The following is a 5972-nucleotide window of genomic DNA, read 5'->3' as shown; positions in this document are numbered from 1 at the left end:
TTTGTCCTTATCAAAGGGGAGGTCCTCCACTTTGGTCTGGAGTTCTTTAGGAATGCCTGATGCAGAGAGCCATGAGAATCTGCGCATAACCACAGCAGTTGCAGTGGTACGGGCTGCTGTGTCTGCTGTGTCTAGGGATGCTTATAGGGCCGTTCTGGAGATCAATTGTCCCTCAGACAGGATTGATTTGAAGTCTGCTCTTCTGTCCTCTGGGACATATGAGGCAAATTCGAGAAGCTTATTATAATTGTCAAAATCATAGCTGGCGAGGAGAGCAGAATAGTTTGCAATCCTGAATTGTAGTGTAGAGGATGTATAAACTTTGCGGCCCAGGACATCAAGGCGTCTAAGGTCCTTGTCTTGTGGGGTCGGTCGATATTGTGACTGTTTAGTTCGCTGTGTAACTGCATCAATGACAAGAAAGTTCGGTGGTGGATGAGAAAATAGGAAGTCTGCGTCCTTTGCAGGAATGTAATATTTACATTTGATCTTCTTACAAGTTGGTACTAGAGAAGCTGGGGTTTGCCAGAGGGTGTCAGCTGGCTCCATGAGTGCTTCATTTATAGGGAGCGCGATTTTCAAGGGCGCAGATGGTTGAAGAATTTTGAGGAGTTTGTGCTGTTTCTCCTGAACTTCTTCTAAGGGGATGTCCTGACTGATTGCAACTCTCCTGAAAAGTTCTTGAAATTGTTTGCAGTCGTCCACAGACTGTGGAGGTGGAGGGAGGATGGCTTCATCTGAGGCTAATGGAGAGTTAGGGTTAGGCGAGTCAGGATATGGTGCATAGCTCCCAGACTCTGGAGGGGGCTCAGGCACCCTGGAAGTGGATGGATCAGGAGATTGAGGCACGGAAGGAAGATGATTGGTCAGAGGATCCTGCCATGGGTACCACTGAGGCCAAGGCATAGTGTAGGAGAACCCAGGCATCGCCCACGGGGCGGGGGGAACATAGGGAAACTGAGGCTGATGGGCTTGAGCCGTGACCTGAGGTGATAAAGGTGCTTGTGGAGGAGGAGCAGGAGGGGAGAACTCCGCTTGCTGTTATAGCTCAAGGTCACTTGTCGGTGAAAGCCAGTTCAGGTGGAGAAAGTGGCAGGTCAAGAAAGGAGTCCTCTGTGTCTAGGAGCGGAGAGTGAGGCTCAGGTGGCACTAGAAGGTCACTTTGAGTGAGAAGCTGTTGTTCCTGCTCTCTAGGCTGATCTAAGCTTGCTCTCTGCCCTAGTTCTTTCGTAGGAGAGAGTGGCAGAGAGTGTCCTGCTGTGTTGAGCCTGGACGTGCCCTGCAGGGGGTCTGCTGCTGGTGCGCAGGCAGAAGAATGGCTGGGTGCCGACCCTCTTCGCGGTGCCGAGGCTGATAGCGGTGTCAGCACTGCAGCTATTTTCGTCATTGAAGCAGAGCGCGCCGGCGGCACCGCGGCCGCTTTTAGTGCTGAAACTGACCGGGCTGTCAGTGCCGCGGCCGTTCTGGGTGTCGGAGCCGAACGCGCTGCCAGCACCACGGCCGGTGCAGGTGCCGAGGAGGAACGTGGTGCCGGTGCCGTAGCCTTCCTCGGTGCCAAAGAGGAGTGAGGAATCAGTGCCGCAGTCGTTTGCAGCGCTGAGGGGACCGAGTCGGTAGGTGCCTTCCCCGCGCGGGAGGTCTGGTCTCTGCCTCTAAGCTCTGTCAGAGCAATTCCTGAGGCATTAGGAGAGGCTGAAACAGCTGTCTTTCGGGCTGTCAGCACAGGGGGTAGGGATCTCGCCGGAGACCCCCTACCCTTGTTAGAGTCTCGTCTGTGAGACTGTTGAGCTTCTTGCCTCCGCTCCAGGGAGGGTGAAGCAACGCTCCCCACCGGTTCCGATCTGGCTGGGGAGCGTGTGGGAGCGGGTTCTACCTTTCCCGTCTCCGACAGTGGCTGCAGGGATTTCTCCATCATGATGATCTTGAGGCGCAGATCCCTGTCACGGCGAGCTCTTGACTTCAGGCTCGCACAATGGAGGCACCTCACGGGGATGTGGGTGTCCCCGAGACACTTCACACAATGAGAGTGGCCATCTCAGTGTGGCATAGAGTCCTGACAGGAGATACATCTTTTGAAACCTGAAGGTCCTGGCATTATGAGTTAGAGAAGAGAGTCTCAATGGGAGACAAGCCTGAGGGTTTTTGGTTTTTTTTAAACAAAATAACCTATGTAACTATACTAAAGGAAGGGAAATAATTAATAATTATTTCTATGTTCTTTGTTAGAGTTTCCTATAGATATCAGGGAAGAGAAGATAGCACTGCCCCGAGTCCCGTCTTCAGCTGAGGACGGTTGAGAAGGAACTGAGGAGGGTGTGGGGCGCACGCACTCAGGAAGATTCCAACTAGACGGGAGATACCATCTGGGTGCGTGCGCCCCAACCAGGCACTGCTACCGAAAATCTCCGATCAACGGCGCCGGGACACACCGTCACCTAGAGTGGAGCACCCACAGGGACAGCACTCGAAGAAGAATGACCCTTTTCTCCGGGTGGCTTGAGGCCTGGGGAGGGGAGGCATGGTGCAACTTCTGCCAGCTCGGGGCTCCTCTGGGCGGAGGGTTCAGGGCTTCTCCAGGCAGGGCAGGTGGGGGTGGAGCTCGGGGCTTCGGCTGGCCCGGGACTCCCTTGGCTTGGGGGAAGGGGCCCTTGGATATAGTGCGAGAAACTGATACCTGTAGGACTTTGCTATTGTATCAGTTAATCATATGTAAGGGATTGTAAAAAACTGCTATCTGATGTATAGGGCTGGCTCTAGGTTTTTTGCCACCCCAAGCAAAAATTTTTTGGCCGCCCCGCTCTCACCTCCCCCACCCCACAGGGCCCTCCGCCACCCACACCCCTTGCAGCCCCAGCCCTGGGATCTCTCTTCACTCCCTTCACCCACATCCCCTGCAGCCCCAGCACTGGGCTCTCCCTCACCAGTGTTGACTCTGCCCACCCCCCTCTCGCCGCCAGCCAGTCTGGCGCTGACAGGGTCGGGGTAAGCAGCAGGGATCCTGGGCTGCGCCTCAGCCCAGGGTCCCTCCAGCCAGGGCTCGTGCCTCCAGGACCAGCTGGGACCCAGGAAGGCAGAGCTGGGGGACTGCCCTGGCAGGGGGCTGAGAAGCCAGGGCAAGGGAGCCCCAGAGGGAGCAGAGTCCCGGAGAGTGGGATGCAGGCTCTGCACGGCAGCACTCCACCCTCTATGGCCCCGCTGCTGCTGCTGCTGCTGCTTCTGGCTGCCCTGCCGCAGTCTCTAGGCGGCTCAGGCTGTTTTGCCCAGCCCCGGCTGTGGTGCTGGGGGGCAGTGGCCCTGTGGCACCTGCACGTGGCTCCGTGTGCCCCATGGGGTGGCCCCCAGCCCGAGTGTTCTCTGCTCGGAGCCTGCCCAGCCCAGCCACAAGGTGCAGGTGCTGCTCCCCTGCGGCGCGAACCGCAGCGGCCCCATGGCAACCCCCATGCACGACGCGCTGGTGCTGCCAGGGCTGGCTCTAGGCTTTTCCTGCCTGAAGCAAAAGAAAAGAAGAGATGGCCGGAATGCCTAGAGCCAGCCCTGCTGATGTAGCAAATTCCTATAAATAGCAGTTTCTCACACTACACTCACCATGGGGATGGGGATGGGATTTCAAGGCTCCTCAGTGTGGGGGGGTCTCAGGGCTCTGGTCATGGGGGGGCAGGGTGGAAGAGGCAGAGATGGGGATAGCCTCCCCAGAGCAGGGCTCCACTCATGGGTATCTAGATGTCTTCCAGGGGGTACATCAGCTCATCTAGATCAGTATTTCTCAATTTGGGGGTCATGGGATGGGTTCAGGGGGGGTTGCATGTGTAGGGCTAGCATTAGGGAGTGGCAAGCAGGGCAATTGCTGGGGGCCCCATGCTTCAGGGGGCCCTGCAAACCTAAGTTACATGTCTCAGCCTTGGGGGGCAGGCTTCAGGCTTCAGACTCCTGAAAGGGATACAGTAGTCTGGAAAGGTTGAGAACCATGAATTAGATAACCTCTGTGTTTTTAGCTGGTTGTAATATTCTTAGTGTTAGCTAGACTCAAGGGGAGAAGATAGTTCAGTGGTTTGAGCAATAGCCTCCTAAACCCAGGGTTGCAAGTTCAGTCCTTGAGGGGCCCATTTGGGAAACTGAAGCAGAAAATCTGGGGATTGGCCCTGCTTTAGAAGGGGGTTGGACTAGCTGAGGTCCCTTCCAACCCCATGATTCTATGACTGCCCTGAAACACACTTTCAACCTTAACTTTCCTAACAAAATTTTGTTTATATAGAAATTGAAAATCCCTGTTTACTAACTGCTAGGAAAGGTCTTTAAATCAATCCCATTCTACCACATATTTATATCCTTGGGGACCCAGCCTACACCTCAGGGACCAAGCCTACCCCTTAATGCCATGGCTTATGAAGCCATACACAGGCACCCTGGACTGTAGTAAGGAGATATTCAACTATAAGCTGAGCAAGTGCAGAATGGTGGTAGAATATACATTTGGATGTTTAAAAGCACACTGGTGCAGTTTACTGACTCAGTTAGACTTCAGTGAAACCAATATTCCCATTGTTATTGCCACTTGCTGTGTGCTTCACAATATATGTGAGAGTAAGGCAGGTGGGAGAGTATGGCAGGGTGGGAGGTTGAGGCAAATCGCCTGGCTGCTGATTATGTGCAGCCAGACACCAGGGCAATTAGAAGAGCACAGCAGGGCGCGCTGCACATCAGAGAAGCTTTGAAAACCAGTTTCATGAATGGCCAGGCCTTGGTCTGAAAGTTCTGTTTGTTTCTCCTTGATGAAAACCCATCCCTTTGTTTCACTCTACTTCCCTGTAAGCCAATCACCCTCCCCCCCCTTCAATCACCGCTTTCAGAGGCAATAAAGTCATTATTGTTTTAAAATCATGCATTCTTTATTAATTCATCACACAAATAGGGGATAACTGCCCAGATAGCCCAGGAGTGGTGGGGGAGAAGGGAAGCACCAGGCAGGGTGGTGAAGGAGGGAAGGACAAGGCCACACTGCACTTTAAAACTTATTGAATGCCAGCCTTCTGTTGCTTGGGCAGTCCTCTGGGGTGGAGTGGTTGGGTGCCTGGAGGGCCTCCCCGCCCCGGGTTCTTGGGCATCTGGGTGAGGCTATGGAATTTGGGGAGAAGGGTGGGCAGCAGCAGCAGTCTGTGCTCCTGCTGCCTTTTCTGCAGTTCCACCAGAGGCCAGAGCATATCAGTCTGATCCCCCAGTAGCCTCAGCATTGCATCCAGTCTTCACTCATCGCACTGCTGCCATCTCTCTTCCTGCTCCTGCCACCTGTCTTCCTGCTTCTGCCACCTCTCATCTCATTCATCCCTTCTGCCTTCGCGTTCATTTTCTGCTTTCCTGGACTCTGACATTGTTTGCCTCCAAGCATTCTGCTGAGCAGTTTCAGTGCAGGAGGACTGCATGAGCTCAGAGAACATTTCATCATGAGTGCGGTTTTTTTCACCTTCTTATCTATGCTAGCCTCTGGGATGGAGATGATAGGGGGAGCATTGAAACAGTTGCAGCTGTGGGAGGAAAAAAAAGAAGAGTAGTATTTAAAAAGACACATTTTAGAGAACAATGGGTAAACTCTTTCACGATGAACCAAGCTGTTAACATTACATAGCACATGTGCTTTCGGTACAAGGTCGCATTTTGACTCTTATATTGAGGGCCTGCCAATTTGGTGTGAGAGATCACACACGCAGGGCCAGGCAACAGAATTCGGCTTGCAGGCAGCCATGGTAAGCCACAGTCTTTCAGCTTCTTCAACCTTCATAACATGTGGGAATGGTTTCAAACAGCAGCACTCTCCTTTCCCATACCAAGCACCCATTGGGTTGGCCATTTAAAAGGAGGGGCTGTACTGGCCACGAATGCATCCCAAGTCTTGAGGGCAAATTAATCATTAAACATGCTTGCTTTTAAATCATGCATTATATTTACAAAGGTACACTTACCAGAGGTGCCTTCTCCAG

Source organism: Gopherus evgoodei, chromosome 7 (assembly GCF_007399415.2).
Source record: "Gopherus evgoodei ecotype Sinaloan lineage chromosome 7, rGopEvg1_v1.p, whole genome shotgun sequence".
Lineage (NCBI taxonomy): Eukaryota > Metazoa > Chordata > Testudines > Testudinidae > Gopherus > Gopherus evgoodei.
Note: the sequence above shows the minus strand (reverse complement) of the source record.